Source organism: Neovison vison, chromosome 7 (genome assembly GCF_020171115.1).
Source record: "Neovison vison isolate M4711 chromosome 7, ASM_NN_V1, whole genome shotgun sequence".
Classification (NCBI taxonomy): domain Eukaryota; kingdom Metazoa; phylum Chordata; class Mammalia; order Carnivora; family Mustelidae; genus Neogale; species Neogale vison.
The window spans coordinates 190,335,776-190,352,486 of NC_058097.1; the positions used below are offsets into that span (position 1 = coordinate 190,335,776).

General features: G+C 39.2%; 1 protein-coding gene across 5 annotated transcripts in view; it reads right to left on the reverse strand.

Moving 5' to 3' along the window:
* Positions 1–16,711, reverse strand: part of CELF1 (CUGBP Elav-like family member 1) — a 75,643-nt gene that overhangs the window by 51,682 nt on the left and 7,250 nt on the right. For 3 of the 5 annotated variants that reach the window (XM_044259297.1, XM_044259296.1, XM_044259291.1), the window contains exon 1: positions 4,489–4,625. The exons of the other annotated variants lie outside the window; for them this stretch is intronic. The gene's annotated coding sequence lies outside the window, so the exon portion shown is untranslated. Of the gene's footprint in view, positions 1–4,488; positions 4,626–16,711 lie in introns of those variants that run through there. 5 annotated transcript variants of the gene reach the window in all.

Sequence of the window (16,711 nt, forward strand, 5' to 3'; positions counted from 1 at the left end):
CCCCCAGGAAGGCATTTTCTCTGAAACTTAAGAAAACTCTTCAAATTATCCAGAAAAAACATATCCGCCATAATTACTTGTTCTAATATATTTTATCAGCAAACTAACCATTTGGAATTTTGACATTTTTCCTTTGCCCCTTGTAGGTAATGTAGTGATGATGAACAAAAAATGCTAAATGACAGCAAACCTGACCTCTCAATCCCACTACCTAGATCTCCTAGTGCAAGGCAGAGCCTTGTCTACACTGTCTGATACACTGAAAAAGAACACATCAGGATTCCAGTAGAGGCACCAGAGGCACTTTTCATGTCTAACAAGAGAGACATGCAAGTGTTCAACATTTTAAGAGATTAAAACTGTCTTTATTATACACAGTGGTTTAAATGTATTTAGTTTTTCTGAGCAGCCTGTTTTGACTTCCCAATAAGTAATTTATTACGAAATTAATATGCTGCACAGCTTGAATTATTTATTACATACTTCACTGAGGTTATTTATGTGAGGACAAGGAAGTAAAAATGAAGAACACAATGCAAAAGACCACAACTGTACATACCAAGGTGATTACAGTATAACCTCAAAATCAAAATGACTATCAACACCTATAGTGTGGCCTTGCGCTAGTTATTTCTTTCTCATTTCCCCTTTCCTCAAGTGAAAAACAGTACAACAGCAGTCTGTATCTAAGGATTCAGAATTCATGGATAGGGGGTATAGCTCAGTGGTAGAGCATCTGACTGCAGAATTCATGGATAGTTCATGGATATTCCATAAACTCCCTTATATTATGTGCAAAATTTTACATATATATGTAAATTTATGCACAGCTGACCCTTGAACAACATGGGTTTAAACTGCACAGATCCACTTACTTCATTTTTTTTTGATAACAGTATAGTACTATAAATACATCATCTCTTCCTTAATGATTTTCTTAGTAACATTTTTTCTATAGTTTAGTTTATTTTAAGAATTCAGTATATAATACATATACAAAATATGTGTTAAATGTTTATATTATCAGTAAGGCTTCCCAGTCAACAGCAGTCTATTAGTAAAGTTTCTGGAGCATCAAAAGTTTTAAGTGGGTTTTCTACTGTGCCAGGTCAGCACATTCCTAATCTCTGCGTTGTTCAAGGGTCATATTTTACTTCTGTTTACAGGAAACAGGTCCATTACTTTTTACCAGATTTTCAAAAGGGGGTCCATGACCCAAAATAGATTTAACACTAAATAATATACAGTATGTTCCACTTCTTTTTTTTTTTTTTTAAAGTATGTTCTACTTTTTTTTTTTTTTTTTTAAAGATTTTATTTATTCATTTGACAGAGAGAAATCACAAGTAGATGGAGAGGCAGGCAGAGAGAGAGAAGCAGGCTTCCTGCTTAGCAGAGAGCCCGACGCGGGCCTCGATCCCAGGACCCTGAGATCATGACCTGAGCCGAAGGCAGCGGCTCAACCCACCGAGCCACCCAGGCGCCCTAAAGTATGTTCTACTTCTAACATCCTTTTATCTCTTGTACTTCATGGTCCAAAAAGGGAGTCCTCATGACTAAACCCAGTCAAGAATAAACAAGTTACCTTGGCCAAAAATTACTCAAAATAACATATTTCTTTCTTTTTTTTTTTAATTTAAAATTTTTTTTTTTAAGATTTTATTTATTTGACAGAGAGAGATCACAAGTAGGCAGAAAGGCAAGCAGAGAGAAAGAGAGAGGAGGAAGCAGGCTCCCTGCCGAGCAGAGAGCCCGATGTGGGACTCGATCCCAGGACCCTGAGATCATGACCTGAGCTGAAGGCAGTGGCTTAACCCACTGAGCCACCCAGGCGCCCCTCAAAATAACTTATTTCGATTCAAACTAAACCTGAATTGTTTTCAGATGACAGAATAACATTACAATACTTTATTTTTATTTTTTCAGTATTCCAAGCATTAAAATACTTTAAAAAAAAAAAAAAGGTTCTCAAGCAAACATTATCACTATAGCTCATCTCAGGAGGCTTAACATGAGACCAGAATTCCTCAGGTGTGTTAGGGATTTCCCACTATATAGTTCTTCTCATACTAGGTGCACTTTTTTAAAAGGTAAAAGTTTCTAGTATCCTACTTCTAATTCTATCCTGTAGCAAAGAAAATAGTAAGAGACAAGCACAGAGCAAAAAAACTAGAGCATGGAAGACTGATAACAGGCAATCAAAGAAGCTACCCATCTCTTGTTAGCAAGAGACAATATATTGAGAATATCTCAATTTGTAAAAGGTATATTAGACAAAAGAAGAAATCAGTCTCCATCTAAGACAATAAGGGGAAAATGTGTCTGTTGCTGAACAATTTAAGCCTAAAATTTTTAGGTTCTCATGGCAACCTAAGTCATCACACTGCACATACTGTATATAAAGCACATATTTAGAGGCTTAACTAGTAAACTCAAAATGTGACATATGTGCAATGTGGGCGACTACATTATTCTGGGAACTTTAACTTTAAAATCTTCCAACTTTATTCTGCAGCCCCAAAGATGATATAATAGAGTCAACTATGCAGAAGGTGCAAGCTCAAGGAAGAGGTACCAAGAACATAAATAGAAGCAAAGAGATGAAAGACGAGAAAATTCAGGCTATCGGGAAAAGTTTCTGAACATGACTCCCCTACTGTGAATCAACCTGTAAACGGAGGCTTAAAAAAACAAGACTGCTAGTGAGGATATGTATCAAGATAGCATTTGGGACACTCTTTCATGTGGGCCCAGACAAAAGAGGACATGGTCACAGACCAGACAGACTGCTTGGTAAATATGGCATCGACTGAAACGCCCCCTGGAGAGACCAGGGTTCTCTTTGCCTCTGTTCTCAAGGAGCTCATGGACTGTGGCTGCTTAGAATCAAGAAGTAATTTTCTGGGACACCTGATAGCTCTGTCGGTTGAGCACCCAACTTGATTTTGGCTCAGTTCATGATCTCAGGGTCATGAAATCGAGCTCCATAATAAGTGGGGAGTCTGCCTGAGATTCTCCTTCTCCCTCTCCCTTGCACTCTCTCTCAAGTAAGTAAATCTTTAAAAAAAAAAAAAAATCAAGTAATTATCAGAGCCAAAAGGATGGCTGCAGGGCATGAGAGCTGGGAGAGAATGACTAGATTTTAAAAGGGGGTGGTGGGAGGAGATGACAATCTTTAATGTCACATCAAGTCTCACTAGGGAACCAAATAAAGCTGTAACATCCACTTTTCTGATCTCTTAAATGACCCATAAGAGGGTTATCTCCACCTATCTGCCAATAGGAACTTCAGTATGATCCATGCATTTCCTTAGAAAAACTTGAGGATGCTGTGAATGCTACCTACGTTAAAATCACATTTCCATGCCACTTCTGTTAGGGGGTAAATTACTCCCATTTTTCGGTAAAGAAACAGGTAAACAGTTTAGTTAAGGTACACAAAAAAATACCTTACATCAGGGCAGTTAACAGATGTATCCACTTTCATAACTCTCTCAACCTAAGAACTTCTAGAATGAGATACTGAATTTACAACATTGATTTAATGGTTAAAAATTATACTACCACATTGAAAAGGAGTGGCTACAAAATAATTTCATTACTGCTATGAGACTGGGCCTCAACAAGTAAGAAAAGCACAGGAAGGGGCACGGGGATGACTCAGCCTATTAAGCATCTGCCTTCAGCTCAGGTCATGATCCTGAGATAGAGCCCTACATTGGGCTCCCTGTTCAGCAGGGAACCTGCTTCTCCCTCTCCCTCTGCCTGCCACTCCCTCTGCTTGTGCTCTCTCTCTCTCTCTCTCTCTCTCTCTCTGTGTCAAATAAATAAATAAAATCTTTAAAAATAAAAAAATTAGGGGCGCCTGGGTGGCTCAGTGGGTTAAGCCGCTGCCTTCAGCTAGGGTCATGATCTCAGGGTCCTGGGATCGAGTCCCACATCGGGCTCTCTGCTCAGCAGGGAGCCTGCTTCCTCCTCTCTCTCTGCCTACTTGTGATCTCTCTCTGTCAAATAAAGAAATAAAATATTAAAAAAAAAATTAAGAGTACAGGAAAAGAGCACAGCATCTGCAGTGTGGACTGGTAGACCAGCACTGTGCTACTACTTAATAGATGGATGACCTAAATAAGTTACTCTTCTCTGTGAAGTTCCTAACACCCCAAGTTTTCTTGTCTACCAAATGGTAAGGATGCAACCATATCTCTCTTCTTCCATCCCACCCGTCTGTCTCTCCTCCCTCCCCTGTCAATATGAAGTCTAACAATTTCTTTCATTACACTATAATTTGGCATATTTTCTCATCAAGAAAAATTTTGCAAATGAACTTTTGTGCGAAAAATTCATTGGTCAAATTAAGAGCCAGAATAACTAAGTATGTTTTTAGAGTAAAAAGGAAAAGGGCACGGGGCATAAAGTTAGGATCAGAGATTTCTTTTAAGAGCCAGGCCATACCTACTAATGACTAAAATATTTGATTACCTTAATTACCTTGGCTGCACAACAAGTGCTGGTGGTCATGAAATTCCAGAATATTAAAAACTCAGCCACATTTTCATTATAGCATTCTCTACTGTGTTGAAGTCAAGACAGCAAAAGACTGCCAACAGCATTTTCACTTTAATTTTCTGGTAAGACAAAAAGAAAAGTTAATCTTGGAGCCAAATTCTCCATTTTTAGGTATGGTAAATTCTTCGAGGAAAAAATATCTGTGTTATGAGAAACTGAAAACATTTCTGTATATCTTAGAAAATATGCAAGTGTGCTTTTCTTAAAAGGTATTTAAAAAAAAAATCTCAGGCTAATAATTTTTTTTTTTTTTTTTTTTGCTTTATACCACATGGTAACTAGTTTAATGATAATTTAGTCAGGCTAATAATTTTTCTGTAAGTAGGCTCTACGGCTCAACGTGGTGCTTGAACTCATGACCCCAAGATCAAGAGTCACGTGCTCCACTGCCTAAGGCAGCTAGGCACCCCGGAAGCTTATAATCTTAGATGTTTACCTATTACTACCTTTCAAGCAATTGTGAAAGAGGAAAAGGGAAATAAAAGCTCTAACCCTCTCTGACAAAGGCATTTGATGACTGTACAGCCAAAAAACAGACCAGAAACTGCTTTTTTGGCATACGTGATTAATAATTGCTTTAAAAATGTTGGTTCTGGGGGCGCCTGGGTGGCTCAGTGGGTTAAGCCGCTGCCTTCGGCACAGGTCATGATCTCAGGATCCTGGGATCGAGTCCCGCATTGGGCTCTCTGCTCAGCAGGGAGCCTGCTTCCTCCTCTCTCTCTCTCTCTCTCTGCCTGCCTCTCTGCCTACTTGTGATCTCTCTCTGTCAAATAAATAAAAAATCTTAAAAAAAAAAATGTTGGTTCTGAACCCAAAACTCACTACTCTATACAAAAGCATTCATAAATGCACCACAAAAATACAAACCCACTTGCCTATTTGGCTTTGATTTTGCTTTTAAAATATATTGAGGCCTCTTTGGATACTCTAGCTTATAATCAATTTCATGTTATTTAGCATCTTATAAAATACTTTAAGCTGAATATAGTATTTATCAATCTCTTCCCTTCCACCCCTTAGAAGACAAGCTTGTTCCAAATATGGCATTGCTTTTTCAAAGTTGTAGGGTTTAGGCAGGACATAATTCTTTTAAAGAATTATCTGCCTTGTCACGACTGACAAGCAAGACTTAAATGGAGCTAAAAAGGTTAATGAAAAACATTCAGGTCTGGTTTTCAACTGCTATTTTATTAGAGGAGAAAAATAAAGCATATAAGCTTTAAAATTTCCCACATAAAACTATCTTCTCTGAACTCAGGCAGTGGGATTCTTGCTAACTGAAGATATAACCCCACCTCAGGGAAGAGGCAGAGGCTGCCTGCCCAAGATGGTGCAGAAGGGACTCCTTTGCTGGGTAGAAAGTTTCTCTGCATAACCTCTAAGGTCCTTTCCTAACCTCAGAAATTGAGATTTCATTTATGAAAAGTAGAGACATAGTAAACCCAAGGTGTGAGTAGAGACAAGAGAGCATTATGCTGGAAAATTTAGAAGGCCTGGGCTGGAATCTTGCTTCCGCTATTCTATGAACCTAAGTAAGGCATTTCACTTATCTCATTTGCAAAATGAAAGGATTAGAGAAGAAAAATCTCTAAAGATTCTAACCTTCTGAGCCTATGGCTTCCTCCTATGCCTGCCCACCTTCCCACTGCTGCACCTTACCATAATTAGGCAGCTTTTTAAAGCATCTAATTAATGGAACACAAAAATTAAAACCTTTAACTGTCTATTTCTGTCTCCTTTCAAATGTGCAAGAGCATTTTATCAAGGAGTAGTTAATGCCACACAGTTCTTGATATACTGGCTTTTCTCTGAACTCCAGTGACAGTTACACAGTGACAAGTTGTAAGCAAGGAGGCTGTTACCATGGGGACCCACTAGGATTCCTGGGGGTGGATCCAGCAGGCTTTTTTTTGGGGGGGGGGGGTCCAAAGCATTTTTTGATGTTCTGGATCTGGCAATTCAGAAAGCCTGATTGAATTTTTCTTCAGCAAGCTATCTTCAAGAAATATTATCATGTAGTATACAATGTTGAAGAAATATCAGAAACTGTTTAGTGACTCTCTTGCAAAAGAATTAAATATATTCAATATATTCAAGTCTTAACCTTCCCCCATTCACAAAACAAATACAGACTCAATAGTTTCAGCGACCTATGTATGCTATTTCTTTCAAGATCACCATTTTGCTTACAAATATTTAGAACTTCTCCCATCAAGACTTCAGAGTTCTCCAAAGCAAGTTTCTATACGATTATATTAGAAATACATCAGCATACAAAATGTAGTAAGTAAAATGGATTAAAGAAGACAAACTGGACCAGAACAGAGAAGTGTACATTTAAATTCCAAGCCTGCTTCCAAAACTGCTGTGTGGACAAAGGGGATAGATGTCAGGGAGATGAACTGCTACTCCCAGCTAAATGTGTGCTGCCACTCAGCTTCCTCTGAGACCCATTCTGTTAGAAGATACCTTAAGAAAACAGATCGTTTACAAACTGATCTGTGGATCTGGTTTGTTCACAGAAGTTGGAGCAGTCAGAATTCAAAAGAAAACATTTTTCTAAGTTGTATGCTTCTTGGAACAGAAGCAAGTCTTTCTCTAGGTTTTACTTAGGCCAGAGCAAAGTTACACCAGACAAATGAACATTAATAAATAAAAATAGGGGCGCCTGAGTGGCTCAGTGGGTTAAGCCTCTGCCTTCGGCTCAGGTCGTGATCTCAGGGTCCTGGGATCGAGCCCCGCATCGGGCTCTCTGCTCAGCAGGGAGCCTGCTTCCCTCTCTTTCTGCCTGCCTCTCTGTCTACTTGTGATGTCTCTCTGTCAAATAAATAAATCTAAATAAATAAATAAATAAATAAAAATAGCACTGGATTTCAATAAAGAAGTGTGCAGGCTTTTTTTTTTTAAATTGCACTTGTAAATGTATCCAGAGGGTATTAAATAGAAACAGTATATGACATAAACAAATAAATAATAAACATGGTGTCTTTCCATGATTATTTCCCGTAAATCTTAAAGGGGAAGCACAGAAGGACAAAGCCAGAACACAGTTTTGCCATATTAGTTTAATACCAGCCTAAAGGCTTGAAAAGAGAGAGACTCAGGCCACACGACATGAGAGGAAGCAAACTCCTGGGTGCTTTATTCATTTTTACTACTGGTTTACAATTTCCTTGATTTTATTTTTAAATGCATTTCTTGGCCCAGAAAAGCAAGAGAGCACAGGCTGCCAGCAGTATCAGATTCCCTTTTCTTATTCTCTGGAGCTAGAGAAAACAGCCAGAATCAGGATTGTCTAAGAGCCTTCTGATTTTTTTCAGCCAATATACAATATGAGGTTTCAAGATTACAGAGGTACACAAAGGCCTGTACAGCACAAATCTTACCAACTTAATGTCTTTCAATGGGAAGCTGCTTACATCTTTTCCAGAAAACTCCTTGAAGTACTGATTATCTTCAAAAGACAATGATGTGAAAAAACAAAATTCTTAGAATTACAATTTTAAAAGATTTTCTTCCTATTCCTCCGTATTGAACGGTCTCAAAACAAATTAAAGTGACATTCAACCAAACGTGGAATATTTAAAAAGTATTTATCAAGTCTCTAACTTTGTCCAAGGGTCCAATACCTCTGAGGACAATAAAACTTCCTCTCTGCAGAGCATTAAGCTCAATATCATACATGCACTCCATGAAGGGGCAATACTGGTTAGGTACACAGTCACAACAATTCAGTTGGCCTCCATTGTGAAATAATGTCTTCCAGTTCTTTCTACCCCGCAAATTCACTCCTTCCTGGTTGTATGCTAACCCACATTTCAAAGCTGTCTCTAGTCTCTTAATTCCTGTTCCTTAACATCACAGATAACTTTTGCATTTTTCTGGAAGAAAGTCCTTCAACTTAATAAATACCAAATGATCACAGGAAGAAAAAAATTAGAAGCCTTAAACTCAAGATCTTTCTCAGAGCTTCCTCTCTCCCTCTTTAACATTTCTCAAAGAGAAGAACACCCCTGTGACGCTCCTATTCCAGATCATTCATCAAGTTACTAACTGAGCCCAGACCAGACAGACGCCATCAACTGGGCACACAGCCACTCACCATTACCCTTTGTTTAAAGTCTCAACTGCCATTCAACTCACATTATTGTATCCCATTCAAGTCCATCAACCTTCCTTAAGAGGAAACAATCAGGAACTAAAACAAACGTGTTACTCAACTAGAAAAGAACTTAATCCATATGCCTCACAAAAAATTATTTTAAAATGATGACTCACCTTAAGTACCTAACTGAAATAGCAGTTATTATTTTATTATCAGTCATATATGCTGAAAAAAATGAATAATCTAAGCAAAGAAACTAAATAAACTAAGCAATCATTTAAAACATGTAAAAAGAAAATCTTAATCTTGATTTGGCAAAGCACCAGAGAACACTCTATAAACCAAAAGCTACAACATAGGTGGAAATCTAGACCACAGACAGAGGAGCCAAGCCCTCAAGCAGCCTAAGGGAGTACAGGGGGTGGGGGACGCATACTGGGGAAAAAGGGCAATCTTCCAAAGAGCCATGACCATAATCCTAGGCCTGACTATTCTAAAATTCAAATGAATTTAAGAAATGTTAGATAGAGCTCTATACTCTTTTCAAAGCTTTTGGTTGTAACTAAGAGAAACCTTCAACCTAGCCTAAGCAAAAAAAAAAAAAAGGAATTAACTGAAAGGATACCAGAGTATCTCAAAGAATCCAAAGGCAGAAAGTACAACAGGCCATACTCGGGAAGGGTTTAAGCACTGAGGTTTCTAGTCTGCACGCAGATGGCTGCCTTTCTCTCCAGAAGTGCATTTCTCATCTATACTTCTTTCAGGATGAATCTACTTAATTATCCCTCCTTGCAGACTGGCCTTCACTGCTTTCACTGCTTCCTGACACATGATTATGTTTCATGTTTTTGTTTTTTAAGATTTTATTTATTTTTATTGGACAAAGAGAGACCACAAGTAGGCAGAGAGGCAGGCAGAGAGAGAGGGGGAAGCAGGCTCCCCGCTGAGCAGAGAGCCCGACGCGGGCCTCGATCCCAGCACCCTGGGATCATGACCTGAGCCGAAGGCAGAGACTTTAACCCACTGAGCCACCCAGGCGCCCCTATGTTTCATGTTCTATGCTTTTAGGTTATCTGTTTGTTCTCTAAAGACTTAAATCTCAGGGTGCCTGGCTGGCTCACATGGTTAAACATCTGCCTTTGGCTCAGGTCATGATCCCAGGGTTCTGGGATGGAGTCCCCTGCACTGGGCTCCCTCTGGCCCTCCTCCCTGCTTGTGTTCTCTCTCTCAAATAAATAAATAAAATCTTAAAGAAAAAAAAAAAAAAAAAGACAGACTGACAGACTTAAATCTCAGTCATAACCTCAAATTCCTAGGAGAATGGATTTGCCCTGCTTGAGTTAAGCGTCTACCTCTGGTCCAATAAGCTGTTACAAGAAGGGTTAGATCACAGAGTATAATTAGTGTAGGGACTGTGTGCTTAACTCCTCCAATGTTATATAATACACAAGGTGTCTGGCTGGCTCAGTCAGGAAAGCATGTGACTCTTGATCTCAGGGTCGTGAGTTCAAGCCCCACATTAGGCCTAAAGCATACTTAAAAAAATTTTTTGGGGGGGACACCATGGTGGCTAAGACCTAAGACCATGGTCTTAGGTAGGATCGAGTCCCACATCAGGTGCTTGCTCAGCGGGGAGCCTGCTTCTCCCTCTGCCTGCTGCTCCTCTGCTTGTGCTCTGACAGATGAATAAATAAAATCTTTAAAAAAATTTTTTAAGTTGTATAATACACTAAGCAGTAAAGCAATCTCCATGCTCAAGAAAGCTTAAAAATCTTGCTGAAACGAAAAAAATGTGTCTAGTAAATGCTAAATAATATCCTACGATACAGTATTGGAATGGATGGATAGAAAAAGCTTCATGAGAAACTGTGCACTAAATGACAAACAGAAATTGGACCATGAGCAGGGAAGGGCTGACAAAAGAAAAATGCAATGCTTACTCCTCTTGCTCTAGCCATCTAAGAACTACGGACTTAAGGAATAGTATTTTACCACATAAACAACCTCCAGTGAAACATCCTTGTTGAAAAACCTGCTCTAAGGCTTAAAAGGACTATATGATGACAACACAGTATTGCTTCAATATGCAGTTAATAACCAGCTAGCTGATGATGTCAGTTAAACATTTTCAAGTTGCTTGTCACCATTACCTTGACTTCCTTTCACTCTCCAGACCCCTAATATTCTTGCTCAGACAGCAGCATTCAGAATCAGGCAGGTGGCCTCCAGACCCCTAATATTCTTGCTCAGACAGCAGCATTCAGAATCAGGCAGGCGGCCAACAGGAGACAGAGGTGTTTCTCACTAGTAATATCCCACCAATTTAGCAATGGTAACTGGCAGCATCACACAAACAGAAATCATGCAGGAGAGAAAGAAATAGTAGCCAAGCTATGTGATGGTAGTGAGGGGGGAGGGGACTGAAGGAAAAGAGGAAAGTTTTCCACACACAAAAGCTACAAGCACAAAGAAACTGAGAAAAGCCTACAGTAAATTATCTGTACAAAACAAACTAGCAAAAACTTAAAAGATGTCCAAATAATATTGGGTTAAAAAAGACAGTCTACTCACTGTAGACTCTTAGTTACCCCACATTATCGCCCAAATATCACACATTCCCCCAGTCTCAGTGACAGCTTGCTTCAATCTCACAGGAAAAAAAAAAAAAAAGGTAAAAGAACAATGAGAAAGTGGTGACAATTTCTAATTTAGTGATTCTTTTGCTGAAGAGTAGCAATGTCATGTAAATGGAGACTACTGACCTTCCAAAATTAAAAGTGTAACACTCTAAAATTAAACAGCTTTGGAACCAAAAAACTTCATTTTGTATAATCCCCAAACGAAAGACATTTCCCAACTTGAAAATAAACTATCAGTGGAGTTTCAACATGGGGCAAAAGTGATATTCAACTCCATTTTGTCAAAGCTGAACACAGCTGTTAAAAGAAGAGTTGGCAGTCCACGGAGGTCAGAAAGTTAGTGAACAGTTCCTTCTAAAGCCACTCTGTACCTATGAACACATCCCAAAGTGGCATATTAAAATTAAGTGAGATCCATCAGATCTCGCTGTAGTCTCTGAACTAGAGCTCACCATTTTTCCTTGTATTTGCTGCCATTATTTTCTAAGTGGAGGAAAAGAAAAATCAAAATATTACAATTCAAAAGCCTGTTCTGAAAGTGAGTCTATTTCCCTTAAAGTGGGGAGGTCAGCTGCTAGAGGGTTCCATCAGAACTTCACAAAGTTCTAAGATATAAAATGCTTTCATCATTTTAGAAACTGAAATAACTTATGCAGTACTCACAGTTTCCCCTAACTAGGTTTTCTCATCCCTTGAGGGGAAAAAAATTTCTAATTTTAATGTTACTTTTTATATTTACAAAATCCATGTTCTCTGTATAATAAATTTTTTAAAAAACAATCAGGGGCATCTGGCTGGCTCAGCCAGTAGAGCATGGGACTCTTGATCTCAGGGTTGTGAGTTCAAGCCCCACAACAGGTATAGAGCTTACTTTAAAAAAAAAAAAAAAAAAGGTAAAACAATGGTCAGTCTGAAGGAAAAAAAAAAAAAAAACCCATGCCCAATGCCTCAGAAATTTTTGATATTTATCCCTCTGGCCTAGCAGATAAAATTTTCAGGAGAATCCTTAGCAGAAAAAATGTTAATATGAATTTTATGACACATATAAAACATTCTTGAAAAATTTTACAGTTCTGGAATTCAAGTAAGTTTAAAATGAACATATACACACACAGCCTCCATTACACAGCAGAAATTAGAAACTATGTAATAGTTCTGCTGATTAATTCTGTAAGGAAACCTCTACTTGAAAGACATTTTAAGAGGCACCTGGGTGGCTCAGCGGTTAGGCATCTACCTTCAGCTCAGGTCATGATCTGAGGGGTCCTGCGATCAAGCCCCACATGGGCTCCCTACTCGGTAGGGAGCCTGCTTCCCCCTCTCCCACTGCCCCTGCTTGTGTTCCCTCTTTGGAGTGCTCTCTCTGTCAAATAAATAAATAAACAAAATCTTTAATGGGGTGGGAGAGACACTTTAGGAGCCCCTGGGTGGGTAAATCCATTAAATGCCTGCCTTCAGCTCAGGTCAAGCAATCCTAGAGTCCTGGGAGCCCAGTCAGGCACTGGGCTCAGGGAGTGTTCTTTCTCCCTCTGCCCCCACCCCCTGCTTGTGCTCTTTCTCACTTGCTCTCGCTCATGCTCTGTCAAATAAAATCTTAGAAAAAAAAATTTTTTTTAAAGCCGATTTCATGACAAGGACAAAGTTACAACTACCAAGAACTCATCAAGTAAATGGTCTTTAGCAAATTACAAAGCTCAAATAAGGATTCTCCCTACAACATAATTTACAAAGCAAACAACTAAACTGATTATAATTATAAATAAATAAATAAATAAATAAACTGATTATAATTAACTCTTTCATCTACATTACTACTCTAAATATTAGAGCCCGCTTTCTCTCCTTCCATGCCTAAAACTAGTTACCTAATTAGAAAGAGACCCAGGTGATCCTATTACAAATCCAGTAATATTCTCACCTGTATTCTTCAAGTTTTCTATGAACATAGGAGACTCCTATCAACAGATTCTCATGTGAGAAATACAGTGAAGATGAATCTAGGAAACCACGTTACCCAAGTATTCCAGAGGGAACAATGAGCTCAAAGGTTCTGTGGGGAAGGATGCCCTGTGTAGCAAAACATTTCAGATGCACAAATTGGACTTTAGGTAACAATCTTATCCCTTAAGCCAGCACAAAAGAAAATGTGAAACAAAACACACCCAAAAGGGGAAACAAAATGAACACTAACTTACTTACTGCCTGTTTATGTATGGCCCTGGCTAACCATTTTAACTGTGTTTTTCATTTGGTTGAACTGTGTGACTGACTCAGGAGATAAATATATGCCCATTTTTACAGATAAAAAAATAACATTATCAACACTTTACCAGGCATTGCTCAGTGCTAAGCATTAGTTATCTCGATTAATTTTCACATCACCATTCCACGTTGTTATCTCCGTTTAAAGATAGAAAAACAGGACAAGAAATGTTAATGGTGACACAGTGAAGGTACCAATTTTTAAGGTCATTGACCAGAAGTCACACTACACCTATCCCTCCCAGGCTATGGTTATAAATCTCATTCAAATTACATCATTCTTCCAAGCCACAAGTTTCCATTTTAAGGACTAGAAAATCAAAGATCAAATCTCAATTATGGGGAGACTAATTTTCCAGGTTTTAACAAATTTCTTGTTTCTATTTTACTTGACCATTTCAGCATGCCATAGCACCTCTAGGAAGAAATATGCAGGTAAATACAGGATAAAACTAACAGCAATCAACCTTGGCCTTTTTGAGAAGTCCCATTCAAAGGCATGCCTGGGTGGCTGGGTCAGTTAAAATGATTCTTGCTTTCCGCTCAGGTCATGATCTTGGGGTCCTGAGCTTGAGCCCCGAGCCCCCTGCATCTGGCTCCGCTCAGCACAGAATCTGCCTGTCTCTCTCCCTCTGCTCCTTCCCCCATGCACTCACTCTCTCTCTCTCTCTCTCTCAAATAAATAAATAAATAAATAAAGTTTTTTAATAAAAAAGAAGTCCCGTTCAGAAAAACTACATTGGGGGCGCCTGGATGGCTCGGTGGGTTAAGCCGCTGCTTCAGCTCGGGTCGTGATCTCGGAGTCCTGGGATCGAGTCCCGCATCGGGCTCTCTGCTCAGCAGGGAGCCTGCTTCCCTCTCTCTCTCTCTGCCTGCCTCTCCATCTACTTGTGATTTCTCTCTGTCAAATAAATAAATAAAATCTTAAAAAAAAAAAAAAAGAAAAACTACATTGGATTTAATCTCTGGTTCAAATTATATTTCTGAAATATACTTTCATAATACATTCTAACTATAAAAATAACCAAAAATCAAAAAACAGTTTTGAACAAAAGAATGTTTTCATGTTGTTTGAAGAGAAAGTATATATGTCCTCCCTGACACTAAATAAAGTCCCATGTGTTAAGCACTGTGAGGACTGTAATAGTTCTTTGAGACAATGGCTGACTGAATAAAACTTCCAGTTCATTCCTACCCCGCGGACTAGTATTAAAATTCCCTCGATAACTACAGAGGAGGGAAATGGAGTGGCAGGCTAAGTCCAAAAAGCAAAAAGAAAAAAAAGTAGATAAGCAGATCAAAATCAGTTATGAACCTCAAAAAAAAAAAAAAAAAAAAAAAGAAAAAGGGCAAGAAGAAGCTCAACTTAAAAATAAAGGCTTTTATGCATGAGAATACTCAATAGTTTTGTTCATAATGAAACAAACCAGGAGGCGTTATGATTACCTTCAAAATGCTCTTTTCCTAAAAGTATTAGTTATTTATTCTAACTAGGCCATTAAATGCTATGTTTATTAAATAACAACAAACCCTACCTCTACACAATATGGAATACCCGGTTATCAATCCACCCCCTAACAAAACCACTGAAGTTTTAAAGCAAAGGCAGAAATTTGGCTATTCTTTACTCTTCTTCCGTTCATGTGACACTTTTTCTGTATACAACAAAATATTATGGAAAATGATGTACCTTCAAAGACTGGAAATCGTGGGGCACCTGGGTGGCTCAATGGGTTAAAGCCTCTGCCTTTGGCTCAGGTCATGATCCCAGGATCCTGGGATCGAGCCCCATGTCAGGCTCTCTGCCCAGCAGGGAGCCTGCTTCCTCCTTTCTCTCTGCCTGCCTCTCTGCTTACTTGTGATCTCTGTCTGTCAAATAAATAAATAAATAATCTTTTAAAAAAAGAAAAAAAGAGCCACCTGGAAATCGTAATTAGAAATGATGACTTGGGTTACCATTATAGACTGTTACACACACTGATTTTTTTTTTTTAAAGAATTTATTTATTTATTTGACAGAGATCACAAGTAGGCAGAGGCAGGCAGAGAAAGAGAGTGGAGAAGCAGGCTTCCCGCTGAGCAGAGAGCCCGATGTGGGGTTTGACCCCAGGACACTGGGATCATGACCTGTGCTGAAGGCAAAGGCTTTTTTTTTTTTTTTTAAGATTTTATTTATTTGACAAGAGAGAGATCACAAGTAGGCAGAGAGGCAGGCAGAGAGAGAGAGAAGGAAGAAGGCTCCCTGCTGAGCAGAGAGCCTGATTCGGGACTCGATCCCAGGACCCTGAGATCATGATCTGAGCAGCTTAACCCACTGAGCCACCCAGGCGCCCCAGCACACTGATGTTTTTAATTTTCAAGAGTTCTGCATGTCAGTGGACATACCCCTGTGACTGGCAACCCACATGAAGAGTATGAATTCTAATCAGTTCAACAGCCTTTATGAAAGAGCTCCACGAGAGGATGAGGTATCAAGATGAAAGAGACGGGGCGCCTGGGTGGCTCAGTGGGTTAAGCCGCTGCCTTTGGCTCAGGTCATGATCTCAGGGTCCTGGGATCGAGTCCCACATCGGGGTCTCTGCTCAGCAGGGGGCCTGCTTCCCTTCCTCTCTCTCTGCCTGCCTCTCTGCCCACTTGTGATCTCTCTCTGACAAATAAATAAATAAAATCTTTAAAAAAAAAAAAAAGATGAAAGAGACACCCCTAGGGCGCCCGAATGGCTCAGTCAGTTGAGTGTCCAACTTTCGGTTTTTGGCTCAGTTCATGACCTCAGGACTGTTAAGATCTAGCCCTACATCAGGTTCTGTACTCAGAGAGGACACTGCTTGAGATTGTTTCTTTCTCCTTCTCCCTTTGCCCCACCCCCTCCTTGTAGTCTGTCATGCACTCTCAAATAAATAAATAAATAAATAAATATTTAAAAAATAAATAAAGATGAAAGTGACATCCCTGACCTCAGAAAAGCAGAGAAATTCAGCCACAGAAAGGAATGACATCCTGATACCTGCTACAACATGGATGAACCCTGAAAACATCATGTAAGTGAAGTAATACACAAAAGGAAAAATATTGATTCCGGTTACGTGAAATCAGAAGAGGCAAATTCATAAAGACAGAAAGTAGTTTAGAGGTTACCAGG